Source organism: Myotis daubentonii, chromosome 5 (genome assembly GCF_963259705.1).
Source record: "Myotis daubentonii chromosome 5, mMyoDau2.1, whole genome shotgun sequence".
Taxonomy (NCBI): Eukaryota; Metazoa; Chordata; class Mammalia; order Chiroptera; family Vespertilionidae; genus Myotis; species Myotis daubentonii.
In genome coordinates, this window is record NC_081844.1 from 92362583 (window position 1) to 92389418 (window position 26836).

The following is a 26836-nucleotide window of genomic DNA, read 5'->3' on the forward strand; positions in this document are numbered from 1 at the left end:
TTTTTTTCAGTTCCTCACCATCCATAATAGATATTAATAGACATAACAGAGCCATGAAAGCAAAAGGAGTTTAAAAACATCTATGGTGTGTGGCTGAGCAAGAAGATGTTTGATGTTCATGGTACCCTCATCCAGTCCCTTTATCCTAGCTGAAATCACTCTTCCTCTTCACTAGGCTACAGTTTCTCTAACCCAGCGGTTCTCAACCTTTGGGGGGTCGAACGACCCTTTCACAAAGGGTCACCTAAGACCATCGGAAAACACATATATAATTACATACTGTTTTTGTGATTAATCACTATGCTTTAATTATGTTCAATTTGTAACAATGAAAATACATCCTGCATATCAGATATTTACATTACGGTTCATAACAGTAGTAAAATTACAGCTATGAAGTAGCAGCGAAAATGATTTTATGGTTGGGGGTCACCACAACATGAGGAACTGTATTAAAGGGTCATGGCATTAGGAAGGTTGAGGACCACTGCCTGTTTAGAGAATGGTCTTTACACAAGTGTGAAAACCATGAAAATTTGCCACATGGGCATTTCTCACATGACAGGTTGAGTTGTATAAGAAATCTGCCTTGCCCTGAGGCCATCCATGCGGGGTGCACTAGAAAAGACTGTAAGCATTCTGAATGGAAAATGAAGATGGTGTGTCACCACTGGGAGAGCTGCTATTATTTCAACAAGCTTACCTTTGGGAGGGGGTTCTGGATAGGCGAATATACATCTGGTAGTCATCCACATCTAGGTGGTATTTATAAACAAAAAAATAGACGAGATCGGCAGGGGGATGAGTGTAGAGAAAAAAGAGGATGGAGGAATGGCTTAGTCCCACAAGAAGGGGAGAAAGCAGCCTAGGGGATGAAAATGGAAGGGACTAGAAGCAAAACCAGGGCCGTGTGTTATCCAGGAGGATCTGATTTCATATGCAATGCTATGGAAAGGGCAAGAAAGATGGGAAGGGCCATGGAACACGGATTTGGCAACAGGTCTAGAGCAGTGGTGATCCTGAATAGCAAAGTTCTGCGAGAAGGGAGAGTGGGTTCCAGAGGAAATTAGATAAAATGTCACAGTTTCCAAGATTACAGTGGGATAGAGTATGAGATGTAGTCTTTTCCAGGCTAGCAGGATCTGCCTCAGTTTCTTCTGAACTCTGTCCCAAAGGAAAATGGGGATATTCCTCATCCATAGGAGAAGCCAGATGAGGCAAGAGACTGAGGCTTGTAGTCTCATATCCCTACTAGTTTTTTTTATTAGGCTCAGTCTAAAAACATCTATAAAAGATTCAGCAGATGTTTACCTGCTTTTCATATATGTTATCTAATTTCCAACAACCCTGAGATAAATAGTATTCTTTTCCAAGTGTTATAAGTAAGGGATCAATTGGGAAGTCCCTTGACCAAGATGTGACATAGGTGGTCATGAGCGCAGTGGGGTTGTGAACCCGTGTGGTTCGATTTTACTGCCTCCCCAATTAGTCTGTAAGTAGGTTCTTACAATGTGCATTGTGCTTTCCTGGTCCTAGACATTCCCACCTGAAATTTCCTATGCAGAGGAAAACATTAAATTAACCATGCTATACCTTTAGCAAAGAAGGGAGCACATTCATTAGTCATTAGCAAGTGAAACAGAAGCTGAAGAAAGCTGCTGAGAAGAAATGAAAATAGAATGACTCACGAAACTTTCCCCCAAAGGATTATATGCAAAAGAGAAGAATTGTGGAGGAATTATTGAGCAGTAGTTTCCTATATTGAGCTAGGGTCTCTTCCAGAAAGGCTTGAGGATTAATGAGTTAATCATTCAGTGACATTTAATTAAGAGCCGGGAATCTAATCAATGGCTGACCCTTAGAAACATTGGGGTGCTGGTCTGGCTACTTGCCTGCACTATCCAACTGTAATTAGCAATTATCGCAGCTGGATAACCCTGTGCTCCTGGGAAGTTTGAAAAAGGAATGGCTATTTGTGAGTGGGAATTCCACCTTTTGCCTCCATCACTTGGTATTAGGCAGTATGTTTATTCAGTTTTCAACATCTCATTGATGGAAAGATCTTGCCTTAGACCAACCATTACTATAATGAGGAGAAATAATGAAGCTCTCCCAAAGACAGGTCCAAGATCTCAAATGTCCTTCATTTTCATTTTCACAACTTCCTACCTTCCCGTCACTCTGAAATGTGGTATTATTTCATTATATTAATTGTAGTTCTCTCTTGACTAAGTGGAAAAAGAAACCCAACTCAGCATGAAGAGGAATTTTTTTTTGCCTCAACTCGAACCTGAGAGTCTTCAATGAAAATTGTTTTCTCAGGGTAAAGAGAAGCCTCCACTCTGACTCTTTCACTGTTGTCTTCTTTTGACCCCCACTTTCAAAGGTGTAGATTCAAATTGCTGCTTTGCCCCTTTGTGTCCATGGCCCAGTGATTTAATCATTTTGAGGCTATTTCAGAGGGGATGGTCAGGAAAGGCCTTTCTGTAGAGGTATCATGGAACTAGGAGCCAAAGGATCCTATTTTATGATCATTAGGAATGAGAGTGAAGAGAGCAGCTTTGGGCCAGTGTGGCTGAACTCATAAGCCCCAGGAAGAATGGCACATGCCGGGTCAGAGAGACAGATGGGGACAGACCACACAGGGCCTTGTAGATAGAGAGGTGCAGGAGGACTATAGTCTATATGCAAGGCACTCTATGACATGAAACTCTGTTGAATTTCTGTGTAGATGACTTATTAGGAGGAAATGTAAGTCGAGTGCTCAGCACAAAGGCTGTCTTTAGACTGAGAAATGTCAGCTGTTATCTTTCTGGTTGTTCTCCATGAGGAGCATCCCTAAGAGGGTCGGTCAGAATTTTCCATGAGAGCAGGGCTTGGCCTTAAATCAGTATTTCCTTGGCCCCCAAAGTATCTAGTCCAGTTCTGTAGGAAGATGTGCTCTCACCATTCCCCACCCCTGCCCACCCTCACAACTTGTGGGATAATGTCAATGGCCACGATGTGTGTTGTCCATCTTAGGTGTGTCGGGTGGAAATAGCAGTGAGGACTTCTGCATTTCTATCTAATCTCCTTCTGCAGAATTACACTGCCCCGGGATCAAATCAAATTCTGGTTTGGAATACAGATCATTAAAGAACCCATTTCTAAACCAAATGGAGAAAACCAATATTTGCAGATAAGGCACTTTTCAGGGAACTCATTATAACCTCAATTGTAAAAGCTGTGCAACGGAAAGCAAGTTACATTTTCTAACTTGTTTATTTGCCACTGTTAATAATGCCAAGAAGTGGCCTTGGGTGACACTGGATGCATGGGCAAGCATCCCAAAAAAATTTCATCTCATTTGACCTTCTCTGCATTCTGATGACTTCCAGCTTTGGGGGAAGTAATAAAAATTGTGTGACATGGCCAGCCCCACAAGTGAGCTCCTAACAGGGACCCATCCTTGCAATCACAGCCTGGCATGATTTTCCTTATCCGTAATGGCTGCTGCCACCACTAGCCCTATGTTCCCTTCATGGCTTTATGGAGGGCAGGGATAGTTCAAAGTGCTACATAGAGCTGGGATATCTAAAATGCCAATTGGAAAGTGTGCCAGTATTAATTTCATGGTATTCTGAGAAGGCAAGAATTCTGAATTTGAGTTCTTAACAGAGAGGAAATATAAGTCTTCATAATGTATGAGAAGCCCAGGTTTCACTTAGAAGCCAACTGAGTTTGGAAAGGATTTGCTCTCTGGCACATGAAGGTATGGAGAATGCGCGGCCAGATTTGTTGTGTTTTCAAGCTATACTGTTCATCAGTCTTTTTAATGAATATCCCCATATAAAAGCAGAACTAATAGTATGAGGAAATTTAAGGAATAGACCACAACAGGATTCTCTCTGCTAGCATGAGTCAATGTCCTATTTGTTTTTTTATTTTGTGAAGTATGTATTCAAGTACACTTATAGGGCAGCCCATGCATTTTAAGTCAAACATTTGAATAATGTTTATCCAGTGAATATAGTTATGCAATCACCATCCAGGTGAAGGGATGGAACATCTCCAGCACCCAAGAAACTGTCCTCGTGTCACTCCCAGTCTCCACCCCATTCTCAAGAAACCACTATTCTGATTCTCTCACATCAAATGAATTTTTCTGATTTTGAAGGGGGTGCATATGATGTGGTAGGACATTAGCAGTGCATTTTTTACCCAGCTTCCTTGAGGTACCATATACATAACATAAAATGCAACCATTAAAAGTATGCACTGAATGTTTATGGTAAACCTAGAGAGTTGGGCAACTTCCTAATTTAGTGTCATGAGGCAGGGGGTCCCGCGGAGGTGAGGCCAACGGAGTCGTAAAGAAGCATGCCCAACTCCGGAGACCGGTTCAAGACGCAGATCTGAGTTTATTGTTTAAGTGCAGCAACATATATAACATTCCAGACCAGAAGTTTACACCATCCTTAGGGCAACCAATGGTAGGAAAGATAGGGTACTATGTAGGGGCTCTAGGGGGCCTACTCAGGTGGGTGCTGCCACTTCCCGGTGTGTCGAGGAAGCTTGTATAGGCGGAGTACGCTCACACCATTGCATCTGCCACTGCACTGAGATAAATCTCCTGAACTCTTCCCACAGTGTCAGAACATATCTATCCTATTGAGAAATTCCCTCTACTTGCTTCCAGTGAATCACTACTCCTAGTCCCACTTCCAACCCTAGATAACCAGCAATCTGTGTCTGTGAATTGGCCTTCTCTGGAAAATTTGTAAAATAAAAGTAGATAATATTTGGTCTCTTATGTCTGGCTTCTCTCGCTTTGCATCATGGTGTTGAGATTCATCCGTGTGTAGAATGAGTCAGTAGTTTTTGTTTTGCTTTTCATGTATCCATTTATCACATGATACACATTTGGACTCTTGCCACTTTTGGCTATGTGGAATAGTGCTGCTAGAACACTTCTTGTACAAGTCTTGGCAATGGAAACACCTGTCCTCATTTATTTGAATCAACTCCTTAGAAGTTGAATTGCCGGGTCATATTATATCTTGAACATTTTAAGAAACACTACTTACAACAATGCCTGTACCATTTTACATTCCCATCAGCAAGTTATGGGGGTTTTAGATTCTCCACATTCTTGCCAACAGTTAATCTTGGCAATCTCTTTGAGTAGAGCCATACTTGTAAAGGTATAGGGTTGCATTATAGTGTCATCTGCATTGCCCTAATGATTGATCATATTGAATATCTTTCCCTGTGTTTACAAGCCATTTATATATTGTCTATAATGAAATTTAGACTCTAAAAGTTTGCTCATGTAAAAATGTAATCAGGTTCTTATTGGTTTGTAAGGATTCTTTATGTATTCTGGATAGAAGTCATTTATTAGATATATAATTTGCAAAGAGTCTGTGGCTGTTTTCCTACTTTGTGGCTTTTCTCTTTATTTACCTAATGATATATTTGGAAGAATGGAGGTTTTTTATTTGGAGAAAATACAGTTTATCTTTTTTCTTTTTTTGTCTAAGAATGTGTGCTATGCTTTGTTTCAGAAGTTTTACATTTGTAGCTGCACATTTCTGCCTATGATGCATGTTCAGTTTCTTGTGTAAAGTAAGGACCCATGTTTGTGTATGAATATGCAATGAGCCCAGCATTATCTGTTGAAAAGACTTTCCCTTGACATGAGCATAATGTAAGGGTGATTTCTTGACTTTTTGCTGTCCTGTGGGTTTGCATGTTTATCCTTATGTCAGTACCTACTGCACTGCTGTGATTGCAGTACCTTTATAGTAAGTTTGGAAATCAGGTAGTGTTGGCCTTTCAATGTGCTGTTCTCTTTCAGAATTGTTTTGGCTATTCTAGGTCCTTTGTCTTTTCATATATCTATTACAGTCAACTTGTCCATTTCCCTCACTACTCTAAGACTAAAAGAAAGCGTCCCAGAAGTGTGGTAGGAAATGCGTGGAACCTATGGAAGCATTTGGGTAGAATTGTTATCTTCAACATATTCAGTCTCACAGTCCATGAATTTGGCATGTCTCTCCAGTGAGTTAAATCTATTGTAACTGTGGTAGGCAACATTCTGTAGTTTTTAGAATAGAGGCTTTTTATTGTTCCTAACTACGTTCCTATGGATTTGATTCTTTTGGATTCAACTGCAAATGGAATAGCTTTCCTAATTGTATTTTCATATGTAATTGTTAGGGTATAGAAATGGAATGGAAGCAACACTAACATCACTTTCAGATAACATGCTGCTGTCTGCCAGTTATCTGCAAGCATCTTCATGAAAACTACATTTCAGATACATCAGAGTTCAGTGACTACAGTGCAGTTTGTGGATATGCAAATCAATTGCAATTTCATACACAAACAACAGTTAGCAAATACATATTTGAAACCATTCACATTAGAATCCTTACAACATTACATCTCTAGGAAGACATCTGCCGACAGATACACAAAACCCATCCAAACCACAAAATATTACTGAGAGAAATGCAAGAACACCTACATAAGGAAGGGTACTTCATACTCATGAATTCAATGCCCACTGTTCCACCAGTATCATTTCTCTATTTCATCCCAATAAAAATGATTTCAGGCATTTTTCCATGGAAATTGACACTCTGATTCCAACACCTGAAGAGTCCCAGAGGCGTGCTTACAGACATCAAAATTAATTCTCTAGCACCAGAAATTATAAAGAATGGTATTGATATGGGATAGATATATAGACAATGGAATACCCTGTAGAACCCTCAAACCAGTGGAAACATAGGCAGTTACCTGATTCATGCATGTGCATTCTAGTGGCAAAAACATCACCTGCACAGTGCCAGTACAATTGCCTTAAACAACACAGCTCATCCCCTACCTTACATCACACAGACAAAGTCAGTTTGGTCTCTGGTCACTCCCAAATTATCAGAAATACAGCAACCAAGTTCCCACACAAAATATACAACAGAACAACTTCATGACCTGGATGTAGAGAGCGTAGTCTAACAAAAAATTCTTAACAGGACCCAAATAACACTAATCATAACAAAAAACAACAACCCATTACATTGGACTTGATTAATATTCTGCTTCAGGTTCTTCTATTTGTCCCCCCTCCCCCATCTCTTTAAAGATTCAAGAATCAAATATAAAATACACTAGTTTTCAATCCACCCTGGTACATTATTTACCAGTTTAGCACATTATAGAATTTAAAATGACATTTGTGCTTTAAATGATTACAAAACATTGCATATCTTTGCATAAAGCCATTCAAATTCCATTACCATATAAAGATCATCTTATCAACTTCATACTACTACATATTATGATGTAGAATACTATTACAAATGTATTAATATAGTTGCCTTTAAACCATGTTCTCCTGTGCTATTGGACATCTGACCAAATTCAACTAAGTTTTCAAAATTTATCTCTGCATTTGTAAAAGAAGATTGTAATTTGACAATATACTCTCTTCTTTTATCACAACATACCCACATACTTTTCTTTCTCCCTCTCTTCTTCCTCATTGACTGCCCAGAAAACAACAACAACAAATTTTTCCACAACAACCATACTTGCTATTGATTATATGTAGTTTGGTGATTCTTCATAAGCAAAATCATGCTCGCATTTATTTATTTTTATTTTTTTCTTTATTGATTAAGGTAGTACATATGTGTCCTTCTCCCCCCCACCTCATGCCCTCACCACCCTGGTATCTGTGTCCATTGGTTAGGCTTACATGCATACAAGTCCTTTGGTTGATCCCTCCCCTACCTTTCCTCTGAGTTTGACGGTCTGAAAGATGCTTCTCTGTCTTTGGATCTGTTTTTGTTCATTAGTTTATATTTTTTATTATATTCCACAAATGAGTGAGATAATATGATATTTATCTTTCTCTAACTGGCTTATTTCACTTAGTGTAATGCTCTCCAGTTCCATCCATGCTGTTGCAAATGGTAAGAATTCCTTCTTTTTTACTGCATCATAGTATTCCATTGAATACTCACATTTAGAAAAGTAATTGGATGACAGTTTCCTTGAAGTCATGCACTATCTCAGATATATTCAGGTGATCAATCTGACATGGCCAACAGTACCATTCATCACAGACTTAATCTGCAGGACTCCAAACAGGACCACTGCTAAGCAGGAAAGGTCTTGTGAGTAGCAAAGTGAGCACAACTGGTGCCTTATGAAGGCCTGGCATCTACCTCAAAGTAACACGTACACCACTGAGTATTCTGTAGGACCTTGGCTAAGAATGGGTAAGGCAACTGGGACTAGAGGCCACAGGAGCCAAACTGAAAAGATGGGCAAATGATCACATTTTCTTGTAATATAAGAAAAAAAGAGCACCTCACAGACTAGAATTAGAGGAGGGCATTCACAGCAGGGGAAAAGGTACTTCATCACAGCATAAAGAATGATGGAATGCTCAAGGGGAGAGATGTCCTGCATGGTGAAGGGGGAAAGTATGGGAAAGATTTGACCAGGAGGAATAAGGAACTGGTAGTAGAGGAGATTAGTGGAGTAAATTCAGATGCTGGATTAGGAAGGGCTTTGTATAAACCTACTTGGATTTCATTCTGGAGGCAAAATTTTGAGTAGGGGATTACTCCTTCTAAATCTCTGAATCTGATCATTCTAAAAACACAAACAACCTAAATCAGTGGCCGGCAAACTCATTAGTCAACAGAGCCAAATATCAACAGTACAATGATTGAAATTTCTTTTGAGAGCCAAATTTTTTAACCTTAAACTATATAGGTAGGTACATTGTTATTAACTTAATTAGGGTACTCCTAAGGCTTAGGAAGAGCCACACTCAAGGGGCCAAAGAGCCGCATGTGGCTCGCGAGCCGCAGTTTGCCGGCCACGGACATAAATGAATGCTAGAAGCTGATGTGGGACACTCCCTTTACTTTGACAAATAGTGCATGCTCATTGTAAAACATCACATGGGACATTGATGTGTCAGGGAAAGTGAATGACATCCACCCTCCCACAGCTGTACCTCTTAGCTATCAGTGTTAAGACCTAGGTATTTATCACTGCATACTTTTATCTACAATGAAAACATATCAAATATATACATGTCCACACACAGTTCATTGTATAAAAATTGGATTTTACTATAGTCATTGCCCTCAAACTTGCTTTTCAACTTCCCAAGATAGTAATTACAAACAAACAATGATAATAGTACCTGATATTTTTGAGATTTCATAAGGTACCTGGTGCTATTCTAAGGATTTCATTTGCATTATATGTATCTCCTTTAACTCTCACTGCAATCCTGTGGTTAGTGCCATTATTTTCTCCATTTACAGACAAGGAAACTGAGACTCAGAGACATTATGTAACTTCCCCTAGGTCAGGCCCACCAGCTGGTAAGTGATGGAGCCAGACTCTGAACCCATGCCCTGAACTACTAGACCAGCGGCACCATTCAGGGGGATGAGGGCTGCCAGTGATTATGTAACAAGGAGTCAGAAGAGAAGAAAACAATCATGAAAATTGTTGAGGTAAAAATCTCTGCAGTCCAGTAGTTCATTGTATGTGTTGGGCAGAAGGAGAGGAGTGGGTTGAAGTTGAAATTCTAGGTTTCTAGCCCCGTGGTAAAAGATGATGATTTTCAAAGAAATCCATGAACTGGGATCAGTTTGAGGGGCACGTCTGGGGCTGGGAGAGAGGACCATTTTCTCCATTTCCCTGCATTCCTGCTGGCTTTCAAAACAGGAACTTAGGGATGTGTTCCAGAGAAAGGGCCTATCTTTTCCCTCTCAGAATTTCTCCCTTCAAAAAGAATATCATCTGCTTTCTTGTGGAGATCAGACAAAGAACTTCCTGCAATGCTTGTGCTACTCAACATGGGACTACTAGGTAGTTAAATATAATTTGGGGTGTCTGAGGGGGTGAGAAATCCCATCTGGGAGCCCATCCCAGGGCTCCTTCTCCTAACCAACTTTACCAGGAATATGCTAATATTTTTGGCTTCCACCTATGTTTTTTCTCCACTAGTTCTGACCTTGAAGGGGAGTCAGGGTGGAATAAATTACTGTATTCAGAACCAAATAGTGGTCCCCTGATTTGGGTGCTCTCATAGAACGTTCACATGGAGGAAATAGTCATATAAGAATCTTCCAACAAAGTGCCAGGTGTTGGCCCATAAGGACTTGGAAATATAGGTCTATAGTTTACAAGATATACATGAACAGAGAGAGACTGTGAGGACAGAAGATGGGGCGGTCTAGAATTCCCAAGTAAGTTATCTGGAATATATTCTCTGGCCTACTGGAGGACAGGAAGGTTCTAGTCAACGTATATGTTGAAATGTACATATGTTGGTTGTTTATTATTACGTTCAACTGATATCTACTGAAACTTGGAGGTAATATAGCAATGGTTGATTTCTCTTCTTTATCCTGTACCATGGGCCTTTCTCAGGGCTCCTATAAACATATCTCATTGTGGCATTTAGAGAGGTGGAAAGAGAGGGCATTTGTGCAGATGTCTGAAGATGAATTGCTATAATACTGCAGCTGTATTAAACTGTCATAAGCAATATTCCCATCCGGCCCACGGATACAATACTGGCTTTAAAGAACGCCTCAGGACTCAGTCCAGGACCCTAAATTATGTCTGGCTTTAGCCACTTGTTACAGAGCTATGATGGATGTATGGGCATTAATCATGCCATTGGAATCCCTCTGGGATGTTGTAGACATGAAACATGTAGATACCATGCTACAATTCAGATTGATGTAGCAAAAAATGGATTAGCAGGAGAGGCAGTATGTCTTGGTAGAGCTTGGCCTGGGTTAATTCCCTATGGCCTTTGAAAACTGGGCAGAACCCTCAAGCTTTCCCACTGCTCCACTCTGGTATTGGGTTTAGTTGGAGATCAGAAACATCATTGCGAGGCCCATGTATGTAATGGTAAGTCAATAGCTTATGACATATCTTCTCACCAAGAATGAGGGTTTTAAAAATATAGGAATTCGGGTCAGCTTTAGCTCAAGCGGTTACTTCGGATTCTGCTTGTTGCAGACACATAAAAATATAGGAATTCTGTGGCACCTTACAGTTCTGATAGGTTTGGGTCAAATGACTGTTTTCTATCAAATAAATAGGGCTTTCTGTTAGATTTGGGGCTCTCTTTTCTATAAGTAACAGTCTTTTATTTCTTTGCCAAACACAACTATAGGAAACTCAACATTAGTTAAGTGTTGTTAATTTTGTTGCCTGTGATAACAATGGTGTGCTTATGTAAGAGAATAGCTTTTTATATATGCTGGTTTGAAAAGGTGGCTTTTATTTTTAATGGGAAATATAATGTAAGATATGTAAATAACATAACTGTTCATGCTTTAAGAGTTGCAAAGACTATCACTTTCACATATATGATCTTATTGGCCCTTGGCTTTCTAATGCATTTAGGATTAGATTTAAAATTCTGAAAATACTTACAAGGTCTTACATCCTCTGGCCCCAGACTAATCCTTCAGTGTCCTTCTGTGCCACTCGCTCCTTTGATTAGGAAATTTCAGCCTCTTGGAGAATATGACATCTTATGTTCTTTGCCTCCTCAGAGTCTTTGCAAATGCCATTCTTTTGAAACCTACATTACTACTCTTTTCGACATGTTTTCGCAGCCATTCAGTAGCCAACTCTTACTTATAGAACTACTCAGCTTTGACTTGGTTATGCGCAGAAACAACACCCCCCCCCCAAATCATGACAGCTTACAGGAATAATGGTGCGTTTCTTGATCTTCTCTGGACTCTCACAACAGCCTTCTAAGGACCTTGGGAAGTGTATTGCCTTCACCTGCCTTTCTCCCTCACTTATAAAATGGCTGAATGGTATATTCATCCTTCCCATTTCTTAGATCTTTCCATTGTACTAGGTTATAATCCAAAGTCCTTAAGCATGACCTATGTCACCTGACCCCATCCCAAACTCTGGTCTTACTTTGAATCTCTTTCCCTCCTTCTGGCTCTTTGCAAGCACTCCATCTTTCAGGGTCATGTGATGTTTCTTGGTTCTAGAAGACTTTGACCCCCCCACTCCACAACTAGCAAACTTCTCTCCAGGTCCCAGCTAAAACATTCATTCACAGAAAAGCGTTTTGAGTTTTCCAGTTTAAAAGAGCTTTACTGCTCATAGGAAGTGGCAGTGAGGATTGTGACTAGCAATGCAGGCTCGGAGTCAGACTGCCTGGGTTGAAATTTCAGCTCTGATAGTCCTTCCTAGGTGACCTTGCAGAAGTTATCTGAACTTATTTTCCTCATCTTCACAATGGGTATAAGAACTGTGCCTGCCTCAAAAAGCTGTTACAAGGATGGTGTTCATTATTATAAAGGGCTGAAAAATATTACTTAGTAAATAATTTTTATAATAATACTGGCCCGGTTTATGGACTCGTGCAGGGCATGGCCTGTGGGTATCTGCCTGCTGTGGGAGCGCCGCTCATCCTGGGCAGCTCCTGTGTTGAGCATCTGCCCCCTGTGGTCAGTGTGCATCATAGGGACTGGTTGACTGGTTGTTCTGCCATTTGGTCGCTGGGCTTTTACATATATATATATATATATATATATATATATTTCTAATAATTTACTATCATAGTTTTGTGTGTACACTTCCTGAATACTGCCTTTTCCAGTTGAAAGGCATTTTAAAGATCTTAACTAATCATTCCCCTACCTCTGAAATCCTTTCCGATATTCCTAACAGTCACCTAGTTCTTTTTTGAACAATTCCTTGAAAGACTTTACTATATTGCAAAGCAACCTTCCATTTCTGTAGATTTGTGTTCCTATAATTTCCACGGCTTAACTCTAGAACAAAACAGTTACATCCCCTTTTCCAAACAACAAATGTGGCTTTCCTGGCAGCCCAAGGAACACTATTTCTAGTGCCAGTATCCCTGGTCTCTCTACTATCACCCTCTAGTCAACTTTCATATTTGGATTAATCTTGGATGCCACCTTCTCCCCATATGAGTCTATAAGTTTGTTTCAGTGATGAATACGTGGACATGTTGAATGTGTGGGTTTGAGCTGTTGCAAGTGAGCAGGTGAGGAGGGGCTCTGCCAGCATAAAAAGGTAGGTCTTTCAGACAATGCCAACTACGTGCAGGCAATGCAAGCACATTGACACAGTCTGTGGACATACTCTCATCTGGATTCCTCCTCCTCATTTGTACATTATCATCCAGGACATTAATGGGTTCCACTTGCTCAATCAGTACTCACTTGATGTGCAAGGCTGTGTTGAGTATGGGGGAGCAGACACCCTGTCCTCATGGAGACTAGAATCATGGAAACTTCCAGTCTAGATTGCAGGGAATGCATATGTGAACTCATAATGGAGTTGGGGGCTTTTGCAGGTATTGGTTTTTATCACAAAATTATTGAGTTTGTGTCAGGACTTTAGCATGCAGCCTATATTAATCGAGTACATGCTGTGTGCCTGTCATTGTTGGTGCTGAAATGAAATAAGAAGCAAGGAGGAAACAGAACAAACTCAAGTCAATACAAAGGTGAAGAAAAGAGTCAACATGTGAAATCTTGAGGACTATTCTTCAGGTGTGGCTAATGCACAGGAGGAAAATACCTCACCTGTCAGGTGAGAAGCCTAGACCTGAAAGGAGCACATGGCTAGGTGCCTTGTCCACCCCCAGCCTCCAGGAAGGTGAAAACCTGCTCATTCTTGATCTGAGGACTGTGTCTCATTTTCATCAGGATCTCTGGAGACAGATTCTAGACTTTTGTGGCTGACTTACTGATTCCATCCCTCTTCCTCCTTCCTATCTTCAATCTCTTCTGCCTCACTTAGGTCCCTTTTCTCCTATTTTGTCTGACAACCATCTAGACCAGCAGTTCTCAACCTGTGGGTCGCAACCCCTGTGGGGGCCGAACAACCCTTTCACAGGGTTCACCTAAGACCATTGGAAAACACATATATAATTACATATTGTGTTTGCGATTAATCACTATGCTTTAATTATGTTCAATTTGTAACAGTGAAAATACATCCTGTATATCAGATATTTAGATGAAGATTCATAACAGTAGCAAAATTACAGTTATGAAGTAGCAATGAAAATAATTTTATGGTTGGGGGTCACCACAACATGAGGGACTGTATTAAAGGGTCACGGCATTAGGAAGGTTGAGAACCACTGATCTAGACAATCTAATCAGCACACTTTTCCATCGCACAACTGCCAGCTAAAAAGGCTCTGACTGGGCTCCTGACACTACTTGCCTCTTTTATCAACCTTGGTACAAAAAGGTTGCCAATAAGGAAGCCCTGGGAATAACAGGCCCTGGAGCCCTTGATGAAACTCAATCTTTTCTCTCCCCAGAGGGAAGAATTGTTCCTTTTCTCTCTCAATTATTTTTCCAGCCTATTAAATTGACACAACTCCCATGTCTTTGTGAGAGGTGGGTGTCCTGTAGCTCATCTCCTAGAGACAGGGAACAGTGGTGCCAGAGGAGATGTTCTCCACATCTGTCTCCCACCAGAGATAGGAAGATGCTGATGGGAAAGCTTGAAAGCTATAGCACTAGATGTCCTGGAGAGATGGCCGAGACAACGCAACAAGCGGAACCAGGATGGGTGCGCCATTGGGTTATATAAAATATGCAGCTCTAATCCTCTAAGCAGTTTATCTTTTCCTGCAGCTTAGTTTGCTGGGATAATTACTTTCCTGGGCAGTCCATGTCATGGATGAGGTGGAGTGTGTGCAAAATGCACTAATCTGATTGTGCCGTAGGAAAATATGGCAGTGGGAGGCGTATTAACTCAAGGTTTGGACAAACATGCTGTAGTCAATTAATCCAATCTGGGAAGTCAGCTGCTCAAAATTTCTCTTTTGTTGTGAGCAAAACTGTTAAGCTTCATTTTGTCTCATAAAAACAGCTAATGGAGTTCTGTGTTGAATATTTTTCAAGCACCACAGAGGTTAAAGAACAACGATCTCTAGTGAGGGCATGTCTGGGCTGAGATTTGACCCCAGATCTTTGCCCCTGAAATGAGCCCTCTGTACTTCCATGAAAACCCATCACCTTTAACTGTGCACCAGGCCCCATTCCCTCCTGAAACATGTATCTCCCTTTCGCTGTTGGATCTTTCCCACCAGCATGCACAATACTGGTTTCCCCCACCTTGAAGAACCTCTGCTGACTTCATTTTCCCTTTCAGTTATTACCTCATTTTACTGCTCTTCTTTATAGCAAAACTATTTGAGACTTGTTAATGCTTCTTGTCTCCAATTTCTCTTTTCTAATTCTCTTCTGAACCCATTCTGATGAAGCTTTTATCCCACCACTCTGGACACTGTTCCTCTAATGGTCACCTGTACATTGCAGCATTTGACCACTATTACTCCCTCTTTCTTGCAACATTTTCTACATTTGGCTGCCAGACATATATTCTTTCCTGGTGTTCTTCCTTGTTCACTGCCCATTCCTTCACATTATCCTTGGCTGGTTTCTCTTCAATTCCCTGAATTTTTATGAAGTCATGGAAACTTATTCCTAGGGTGACTTCTCTTTTCTGTCTATGCTTACTCCCTTCTAGAGCTGACTCTAGAATTTGTTCCTTCAGCATGAAACCCTCCCGATATATATTTTCCTTTGAGTGCCGAATAGCCATTTCTAACTCAGCATAGCTCAAACTCATCTGCTGACATCTACCCTGCCCCCCAATTCTTTGCAAAATCTGCAATTATTTACATCTCAGTTGATGGCAACTCCATCCTTCCAGTTGCTCAAGCCAAAACCATGAAGTCATCTTTGACTCCTTTCTCCCATACTTCACCTCTACTCTTTCCAGAATTCTATTGGCTCCATCTTCAGTATATATTGACTCTCACTACTTACTCATCACCAGTGCTGGTCCTACCATTAGCAATGTAAGCAGCATATTTTTACCTAAAATACTGCAAATGCCTCCTACATGTTTCCCTGCTTTCACCCTGCATCCCAGTCTCAATACACCTGTCATATGATACTTGAACATTTGCTAGTCAGATCCTGTCACTTCTCTGCTTAAAACCTCTGCTTCCCATCTAACAGAAAACAAAAAGTCCCTTGCAAAGGTCTACAGGACTGTACATGACATGCCCAATTCCCCCTCCAAATCTCTGGTCTCATCTCTGAATCACTCTGAGATGTAATAGCTTCCTTGCTAGGTCTCCTTGCTGTTCTCTCTGCACACAAACCTCTTTCTCTGGATATCCATATGGTTTGCTCCCATTTCCTCCTTTAGGTCTTTGCTCACATGGTTCCATCTCAGTGATGCTGTCTCTAACTATTTAAAACTGACCGCCCACATATCCATACAAAATTTATTCCCCGAGTTATTTTCTTCATACCACTGTCCGTTAACATAACTCATCATTTATTTATGCTCTTGGCATTATGCCTGCTCTCCTAAACGAGGATAAGATGCCAGTTCCTTGAAAGCAGAGATTTTGTCTGTTTCCTTCACTGCTATACCCCAGAGCTTAGGCCAGTGCTGGAAACACTGCTAAGTGACATTTGTTGGGTGACTGAATCTTAATAGTTGTTGTCACTAGAGATTGGTGGACATGACATCACAGTCGCAGATTCATCTTCTAAGTGGGTAGTGTGCTCCCTGGATTAGGAACTGTAGGTGTAACCCCTGAAGTTATAATGTTTATGTTTACTTGTGAGATGCGTAGAGTGCAGACAGAGGTTATGTGTGCATTGCTGAAGCCAGGAGAGTTGGGTATGGAGAATCCTACCTCTGGCACTTACTAGCCCTTTAAGTTTCTAAAATAGCTTGTGCCTCATTTTTTTTTCTCATCTGCAAAAACGAGGTAATAATATTACTACCTGAGAGGGTGATTCAACAAGTTAATATGTACAAAGTGCTTAGATCAGCACCCAATAAGTGGTATTAATTATAACAGTGGCAATGAGGATAAAGATAACAATCACATTTGTGTTCATCAAGAGAGATCAAAGATTATGGTCAAAGAGTGAAAACTTTCAGTTAGAGGATGAATGAGTTCTGGGGCCTTAAGGGACACCATGTGACTATAGTCACTGGCACTGTATTGTACACAGGGGAGTTGCTATGAGAGTAGAGCAGCGGTTCTCAACCTGTAGGTCGCGACCCCTTTGGTGGTCGAACAACCCTTTCATAGGGGCCGCCTAAGACCATCCTGCATATCAGATATTTACATTACGATTCATAACAATAGCAACATTACAGTTATAAAGTAGCAACGAAAATAATTTTATGGTTGGGTCACAACATGAGGAACTGTATTTAAAGGGCCAGAAGGTTGAGAACCACTGGAGAAGAGCCTTAATATTCTCACCATAACAACAACAAAATGATATATACAGAATAATTAGGCTCATTTTTAAAGATGTGAAAACTGAGGACAGAGAAACTAACTAATTTGCCAAACTATAAAAAACAAGACTATTAAGTTGTTAAGCCAGAATATAAACCCAATGTATTTGCGTAGTGACTGTAAAAGAAAAATCTTCCAGGTATAAAGAAATGTATTCAAGTCACTACCCAAAAACGTCAGGTTACTGATAACAGAACAGGTCACCAATGCAAAACATCATCTGTAGGCACTCTGGTCTATCTCATCAACTTTCCCACCATGGGAGCATTCAATGTGTGGTTATGGCACTGATGTTTTCTAACAATTGTGAGATGGGCTCTTGAATAATGTTTCCTCACTGCAAAGTAGTGACATTTAAAAATGATTTAAACAAATTATTAGTATGGACACAGGGTAATCACTGAAATTATGCCACTCTTACTATGACATGCTTTCTAAACAGAATGAGAAAGGAGGAGAGTTAGAGCTGGGATGTTGAGAATCACAGCACCTATGCCACAACCACCTTAGGTGGGGAATGATGGCTGGCGCATCAGTAGTAATTGTGCTGATTACTGTAGCACTTACAAGGTGTCATCAGAGTTATATCGATTTTTGAGGCCTCATCAAGGCCTGAGATACCCATGGGACACTGTCACTCACTGGAATAGCATGTGTTATAGCAGAAGAGGTTGATACCTGCTAGACACCTGTACATTTAAAATGGTGTCAATAATTATAAGAAATTGTATAGTTAAGGCTGCTGTCTGCATGCCAGAGGTTTGGTATTTAGTTGAAGAACTCTGGTCTCACATTCAGAGAATACACAAAAGAAGTGCTGATTGTAAGACCAGTTCAGACCAAGGAGAGCTCATAGCTGGGTGATGGTCAGTGAAGATATTGTTCTTGCTTGGGTCTTGTGCTAAGTCCAGACACAGGAATAGAAATATATTCTATTCTCCCAGGAGTCATTGGGAACCCATTTTCCTCCAGACCCTAATGCCCATGTGACTCTGGTTACCTCAGCTCCTGCCACCATCTAACAGAGCCCTTTGGGCTTCTCCCACAGACTCCTTCAACGTCTTCAAGAAATGTGGATTTCTGTTCAAGATGGCGGAGTGAGTAATCATTGTGATCACCACCTTCCACAAACACATCAATATTAAGAATGTTGTGGCAATTAAGAATCAGAGGGGTATCTTGACAGCAGAGGTCCCCACACCGGATTCCTTAGGCAAGGGCACCAGTGCTGGGGAAAGGTTTCCACATACCACCTGGCTGTGAAAACAAGTGGGGATTGCATCCAAGGAGATGAAGGCTTCAGGACTCCCAGGTATTCCTCTTTAGGGGCCTGTGCACAGAATCACTTGTTTAAAAACTCAGCCCCTTTGGCTCCAGGATGAGGACTGCAGGGGTAGCCCTCTCCTGGGACGGAAATGCTGGCAGGCACCATTGCTCCTTTGTTAAACGCTCCTCTCACTCAGATGGCATCAAATCTGAGCTATTCAGTAATCTGGGTAACACCATTCACTCCACCCAACTCAGGTGCCTGACTGAACCTCTTCAGGTGGCTTTTCTTTGCAAGCACCCTCGCAGCTCATGTGGCAGACTTTCAAAGGTCCACAAACCCCAAACAAGAAGGGGCTGGCTTCAGCATGCCCTGTGCCTCTGGCTCAGTGGTCCCAAGCCTGGCATAGCTGTAGCCAGTGTCAGCTTGGAACCCAGCTTCAAGTAAGCAGCCATGAGTCCAGCAGCACAAGTGGTGGCTGAACTCAGCTCATATCATAGTGCCCACCAAGGGGTCCCAAGCCTGGTACTAGTGGCAGCTAGCCATGGTCCATAACACAGCCTCTCCCAAACATCTCCAAGCAGCAACCCACCACAGATTACTATGTAGCTCCCACCAGGAGGTCCCAAGCCGAGCACAAATGGTGGCTGATCTTGGCCTGAACAGGAGGCCCTCCTTAAAGGCTGCAGAACCCAAATCCCCGGAGGCCTGCTTCAGACACACTAGAACACCACCCAGCTCCTCAGAGGGCAGACTTGGCTGGCTCATTTCATTTTGTAAGCTGACTTTGTCATCCTGTGGATCCCAGAGTGACCTACAGTCCCTGCTCTTAGTAAAGGAGAGTCCATTTTGCATTATCATTGTGAGCACACCTAACTTCACCGGTGCCAGAGAAGAAGTACATGGGAAGTGAAAGACAAAGGACAACAGAAAAAAATGGCAGAGGAAAGATGTCAGACGATCTCCTCCTCTATAGAAGTAGCAAATTGGTCAGAATCTCATTTCCAGAGTTCTGAAAAAGTTAAGTAGCATTGAAACCACAGGGATGTTTATTTTAAAACAACAGCTGAATCTAGGTAAGAAGAGTAAGCATTATGGCATTTTCACTTGCCCTATTTGCACCACAGCAGCCTTCAAAACCCACAGCCTGCAATCATGGTAAAAACTGATAGCCGCTGGAGGGAAAAGGATGAGATTGGAGCTCTTTCAAAACCCCATTAATAGAGAATTTATCATTGTTTGACCTGTTTGGTGATTTCCTGAGAGACCCCACTAACAAGGCGATCTTTATTTGATAGAAATGGAGCTCAGTATTTGAGGCAGTAGATAACAGTTGGGGCAAATAATAGGCTAACCAAAAAGCTTAATTAAAAGGAAATCTAGGGAATAAGTCCAAAGGGGGCTTTGCAAAGTGCTGATGTATTCTGCAGAATCCAGAAAGCCGTGCGCATGTGCAGGGCTATGTAAACACTCAAGAAACACCTGGGAAGGCCCTGTAGCAGAAGCAGGAGGGTAAGTGAGGGTTGTTACCTGCCTGGAAGAGCATCCAAGGTGTGCCCCAACATGTACACAGAGCTCCTCAGCAACAGCTGGGAGACTCATCAGGTCCAAGAACTTAAGGAAATCTCTATCCAAGCATTTAATCAAAGTGAGCAGAGGCTGCAGTGCCCACACAACAAAGAATTAATTCAGAAAAGTCACTAAAAAAATAAACAACAAACTCTGGGCAGGGAGAGAATCTGATTTCCAGAGTTTCCACATTTATTTTAAATGTCCAACTTGAAAGGAAAGACAAAACAAAACATGAGACAAACAGAGACACAAAAAACTATAGCCTGTATATTATGTTGAAGATAAAGTATTCAACGAAGACTGTCCTTGAGGAAGCCAAGACATTGGATATAGTTGAAGAAATGCTGCATAAAAATATATCTAAGAAGTTCAATAAACTCTTAGAAGGATAAACTCAAAGATATAAGCTCAGACACAATAACTGAACTGTCAAACATCTAAGAAAGAGAGATTCTTAAAAGCAGCAAAAGAGAAGAAACTGATCATTTACAAAGGATCTTCAATAACAATTACAGCTGATTTGTCACTAGAAACTGTGGAGAAGGCAGTGGGATGACAGCTTCAAAGTGCTAAGAAGACACGAATTCCATACCCAGAGAAAAACCTCCAAGAATAAGAACTGTAGACATTTCACATGAAAAAAAACTGTCAGAATTCATCACTTACTTCACCTATCCTGCAAGAAAGACTACAGAGATCTTTTAGGCTGAAATGAAGGCACTCTAGAAAGTCACTCTAATCCACATAAATAAAAATACTGGTAAGGTAACTACATATATACGTATACCGCCCCCCCCCCCGATAATTTATCTATTTGTTTGTAGCTCTTTTTCCCCTCTTATCTGATTGAAAAGAAAACTGCATAAAGCAATAATTATGTTGATGGCAACATGAATGCATAATGTGTAGTTCTGTACAGAACTACTTTGTATGACAATAGCAGCACAAAGAAGATGGTGAAGATATTTAGGAGCAAAATTTTTGTATAGTATTGAAATTATATTTGATTAATGTAAACTATTTTAAATTGACATGAAAATTATAACCCCTAAGGCAACCACTAAGAAAATAACTAAAAAACATAAAAAAATTATAAGGGGATGAAGATATACATTAGAAATATCTATTTAACACTAGAAAGGCAGTAATGGAGGAAGAGGGACACATAAAAGACATGATACCTATAAATATTATATAGGAAAATGGCATATGTAAATTCTACCTTATCTGTAATCCCGTTAAATTTGAATGTCTTAATTTCTCAAGTTAAGAGGCAGAGGTTAGCAAAATGGTTTGAAAGGAACCTTAATCCAATTGAATGTTGTCTATCAGACACATACTTTATATTATCACCCATATAGGCCAAAAGTAAAAGGATGTGAAAAAAAACAGTATGCAAACAGTGACTAAAAGAGAGCTGGGGTGACTATACTAATATCAGGCAAAACAGACTTTAAGACAAAAACTGTTACTAGAGATAAAGAACAATCCTATATAATAAAAGCCTAATATGCAAATCGACCAAATGGCAGAACAACCAGTCTCTATGATGCACACTGACTACCAGGGTGCAGATGCTCAACACAGGAGCTGCCCCCAGCCTGCAGGCTGGGTGCCCCCTGATCGCCAGCTAGGCCTAGGGACCTTACCTGTGCACAAATTTCATGCACCGAACCTCTAGTATTTTATAATGATATAAAAAAATTATCAAAAATATACAGGGAAGGCTATAAAATTCAACAATAATAGTTGTAGACTTTAATATCCTAATTTAAGTAATAGATAAAACAAGATCAATAAGGAAATAGAAAATTTGAACAAAAAACTAGACATAAAAGACATCTATAGAACATTCCATCCAACAATGGTTAGAATAAGTCTATTCCTCTCAAATACACCTGGAACATTCTCTAGAACTGACCTTATGTTAGGCTACAAAACATATTTCAATAAGTTTGAAATGACTTTGGGTGGTAAACACACATTGTTATATATAGATGAACTGTACACTTGAAACCTATATGAATTTATTAACCAATGCCATCCCAATAAATTTAATAATTTTTTTCTTCATCCAAGTCCCTTGAGTAGAATCCTCTTTTAACAACAACAACAACAACAACACACACCTTGTGAGGAGCCACACTACAGTGAACAACAAAAGTTGAGCTGCTATGATTACAGCAGGGGCTGGGTCTGGTTGGAGCGAGAGGCTGCCCATCCTATGTGACCTTCCTCTTTCTTCTCTTCCTGCTTTACAGTGGCTCCTGAATACCTCAGCAGAACTCGTGGCCTCTCTGTGACATGACTGAATAAAAAGGAATATACCAAAACTCAGAATGGCACATTCGCTCTTGTAAGTGGGTTGGTTGTACAATGAGCTATCTCATTATTCCAACCCACAATACACAACCGCCTTTGAAGGCAACTCCTATTCTTAAAAAATGGAAAGTTTTGAAACAAAAGGCATTGAGCTTAGGAAGGTACTCTTTCTTGTGATATAAATTTAAGTTGGGTAGCCGCCACTGATTTGAAAATACCCATGGGGTTCAGGCCAAGCTTCAGAAGTTTATTTCCACACATAAACTAATATGGAAAGAAAGCTGCTATCACTCTGGAGCAGCGGATCCTGCAAATCGCACACCTGACAAAGCAATTTATATCTGCCAACCCCCTTCCTTCCCCTTGGAGCAGATAATGGGCTCTCCATTTACTAAGGTGGCAAGAGGCACTGGTTTTGGAATGAATTATATTACCCTCTGAAATGTATATTACATTTTATCTCCTGCATCCTTACTGCATAAAAGGATTTAAATACTATTCTGTCTCACTAGCATGACCATTCCTCCAGAATGAGTCCCTTTTCAGAGGTGACCATCACACAGCCCAGGAAGCTGTAAAGGCAGTCAGCTGGCCACCATGAACCGCGGCTCCTGGGTTCCCCATCGACTGCTCTCTCCTCTGCTCCACCTGACCACCCCCACCCGCTCTTGCCACCAGGCTGACACCATCTCAACACTGGCCCATCAGCCACTCCAGAGAGATGCTCAGAAAAATCATATTTGGTGCTGCTCAGTCTCATGAGTCAGAAAATCTGATTAGATTTCCATGCCTTCCAAATACAATACTGCATGTGGTTCACCAAGCAAATCACTGGGCACTTTTAATCATTCATTTCAGGTGAAGTTCTGGGGGCCCTGGGCAGTGGCAGCCGTCCACGAAGGAGGCGTAGGAACCGCTCTTGGAGAAGAAGCCAAGGCTGTGGGTGCTGCTTGAGGACAAAGCAAGAGCAATTTCAGAGTGCTTTACAATTTACAAAGCACACTCATTCTTATTCATTTCAGGTTCTAGACTGACCAATGAAGTACCACAAAAATGAATATGCTCCTGAAATCCATTTTTTCAGTTAAAAAAATGTGTTCACAAACATAGTCGCTAACCCTATTCCATGCAGTAATTGACAAGACTCGCAGCAGGGATTTTATGATCCCAAATCTGGTGGTGGCATTTTTCTGCACAATGCTGACACCCACCACCGTCGCTCACGCAGCAGCTAGTACTTGGTGAAGTACTACGTGCCAGGGGCTCTGCACAATGCTTTTCCTGCTTTATCCTCACAGGCACCCGCCCTGGGAGATGGATACTGACAGGTCAGAGGAGCTCAGAGAGATTGCTGTGTGTCTAAGTTTGCCTGCCTCCAAGCTAGCAAGCAGTCTTACACTCTGATGCTTAGCTCTCTTTACCTGTAAAACAAAACCTTCCTGAACCTCAGGGAAATTAGCTTGACTCACACATGGGATTTCTCAGAATTTGCAAGTTCACTATTACTACAGTGCTTAACTTTCCATTCCTGACGCTAATGTTTTCAGACCTAATTTCTTTCTAAACCTAAGACTTCTGAACACGTGTACCTTTCAATATTTGTGGATCACATTTTGTTTTCTATACTGATCAGGAAGCCTGCCCGAGCAAATATTATGTCCTGGTCCAAATAGCTCCAATTAAAGCAGAAGCCCTTAGTTAAACAAACTGGAAAACAGGCTCAAAATACATATCTTTGGGGTTTAATCCACCAACAACTATATTGTGGATTAATTTGTGTCTACAACGGGAGAAAAAGGGTTATTGCTGAATTTAACAAGTATTTTACATTTCTCAATTTCAGGGACCATTTAGGAAAATAGGACAATGCAGGAAATATTTGTTTTAAAAAGTAGCCCAAGAGAGAACATACCAAGGCTAAGTGTTAATTTGTTATTGTCATTCAGAATATACAGTCTTGGGGCCATAGCATAAAAGATCTGTAAGAAAGAGCTGGGCAATCTCATGTAACAGGTGAGGACACTGAATCTGGGAAATGCTAAATGACTCACTCAGGGTCACACGATTGCATATCTAGCACATTGGTTCTAGTTTCAATCCCATCTCCAATGAGATTGAAGCACTTTAGGAATACACAGATGACAGATATTAATGTAAGGCTGAATAGTCTGAGAAAACCCGCCTAAGTTTTTCATTTATTTTTATTTACTGTTTCTTTGAGGTAGGGGGAATGATGGGTCTTTTCAATTTTGCAAATTGTACCACCCAGGGTATTAAAACACTGTAGTAAATAGTTTGAGTGCTGAGAAGGCAAAGAAGGCCTCATCCCTATTCATCAGATGTAAATGTAATGATTAGACTGCAGTTGTCATTAACTAGCTAATAACTACTTATGACCTCAGGATGCAGTTTCTACCCAGCTAATGGGCTACATAGTAAAGCTATGATTTTATCTCAGCTGTTACAGCCCTCCATCTCAGTTGCTCACATTAAGGGATGAGCAGGTTCTGCTGATTATCTACATAATAAAAGATCATGTTCTAAGGGCCTTCAGTAAAACTCTCATTAAACAAAATTGGAGTTGTGCCTGAGAACAAGTCTTGCAGGATAACTTGTTGATTGCCCCAAATAACCCTCACGAATCACACAGAAAATGGATCATGCATTTTCTCAGCTGCATTTTCCAGCAATTGGGAACCGCTAAGTGGGCATTGTATCTGCTGACACTATGCAAACAAGGTTTTTCCATGCTGCTTCCACTTAGCCTTAGAGATGGCACCCACTTCCTGAAGGTACAGTTTGAAGGAACATGCAGAGAGTCACTTGTGGCTGAGCTGGGCTCAGAGTGCAGAGGTTGGCTTCAAGGGAAGAATAAGGTTTGGCAATGCCTACATCTGCTATCCTCACTGTTCTTCAAGCCAACCTCCACCTTCTCCTCCTCCCCTCTTTTTTTCTTCTCAAAAAACTGTTCTTTCCTCTTAGGTGATAGAGTAAGGAAATCTGTATATGTTTACTAAATTGTGATTAGTGTACATAGATTTACAAATATTTCTACATATACCCATATGTATCAATATTAACTTAAATATTTATTAGTTCAGACTGATGTTTCAACTCTAATCCATCACCACATGGGTCATTCTCACTTCTCCCCTTGTTTATCTATAAACTCCTACAAGGAAAAACCTGGATGTCCACCATCCACCATCCATTTACTTAATTATTCGGTTTCAGTTTACATGTATAACAATATCAGAATTGTTAACTTATTGACCTGTGAGAAACAACTCTATCAATTAGAGGATAGTCATTATGATGGCTCCTTTTGTCTTTAGACTGGCAGACCCTACTAATTTTTAAGTTTCGTAGGCCAGTACCTTTTTGCACACCATCTTTGGTGAGGTGGTTTTATGCATCTATGATACAGTTAGATTCTCTTGTCAAAGTTTTCATTCCTTCCTGGAATCACTCAGCCTCCTAAACAATTTTTAAAAATAGCTACACAGATTATGTTCGCTCTTTTATGTTGTAAATTTCTTTGGGTTTTGACAAATGAATATCATGTTTCTATAATTACAGTTCCATACAGAATATTTACACTGCCTTAAAATATCTCCTGTGTTTCACCTATTCCACTGTTCCCTTTCACTGTCTCTATAGTTTTATCTTTTTCAGAATATTATATAATTTGAATAATACAGTATACAGCCTTTTCATATGGCTTATTGTACTCAACATTATGCGCTTAAGATTTCTCATTATCTTTTTGTGGCTTAATAGCACATCTCTTTTTATTGTTAAATATTTCATTGTATGAATGTGCCACAGTTTATTTACCCATTCACCTATTAAAGGACATCTTGGTTGCTTTCACATATTGGTGACTTTGAATAAAGCTTCTTTTAAGATCGAATACCTGGAATTTTGACTTGAGCTGTGCAAGAAAATGAAAAACTGTCCCAGTGGCCATATCATTTGCATTCCCACCAGCAATGAATGAGAGTTCCTATGGTTCCACATCCTTGTCAGCATTTCGTATTACCATTTACAAATTTTTAGCCTTTTTAATAGATGTGTAGTGGTATTTCATTGTTGATTCAATCTTCATATATATATGATTGACTTACCCACAGGGAAGTCAATCAACTTGGAGTCTTTAAATTCTTTATTGTTGAAAGTACTACATATGTCCCCTTCCCCCCCCCCATTGTCCTCTGCCAGCCTGCCCCCAGCCCAGGCCCTCACACCCCTCTCCCCCACTGTCTGTG

At 40.6% G+C, this 26836-nt stretch overlaps 1 long non-coding RNA gene across 2 annotated transcripts in view; it reads left to right on the forward strand.

The window, feature by feature from the left end:
• LOC132235884 (uncharacterized) overlaps nucleotides 1–26430 on the forward strand; it is a 221536-nt gene extending 195106 nt beyond the window's left edge. For both annotated transcript variants that reach the window (XR_009453114.1, XR_009453115.1), the window contains exons 3-4: nucleotides 18456–18504; nucleotides 22508–26430. This is a non-coding gene — a long non-coding RNA (uncharacterized LOC132235884). The remainder of the gene's footprint in view (nucleotides 1–18455; nucleotides 18505–22507) is intronic.
• The last annotated feature ends 406 nt before the right edge of the window (nucleotides 26431–26836 follow it).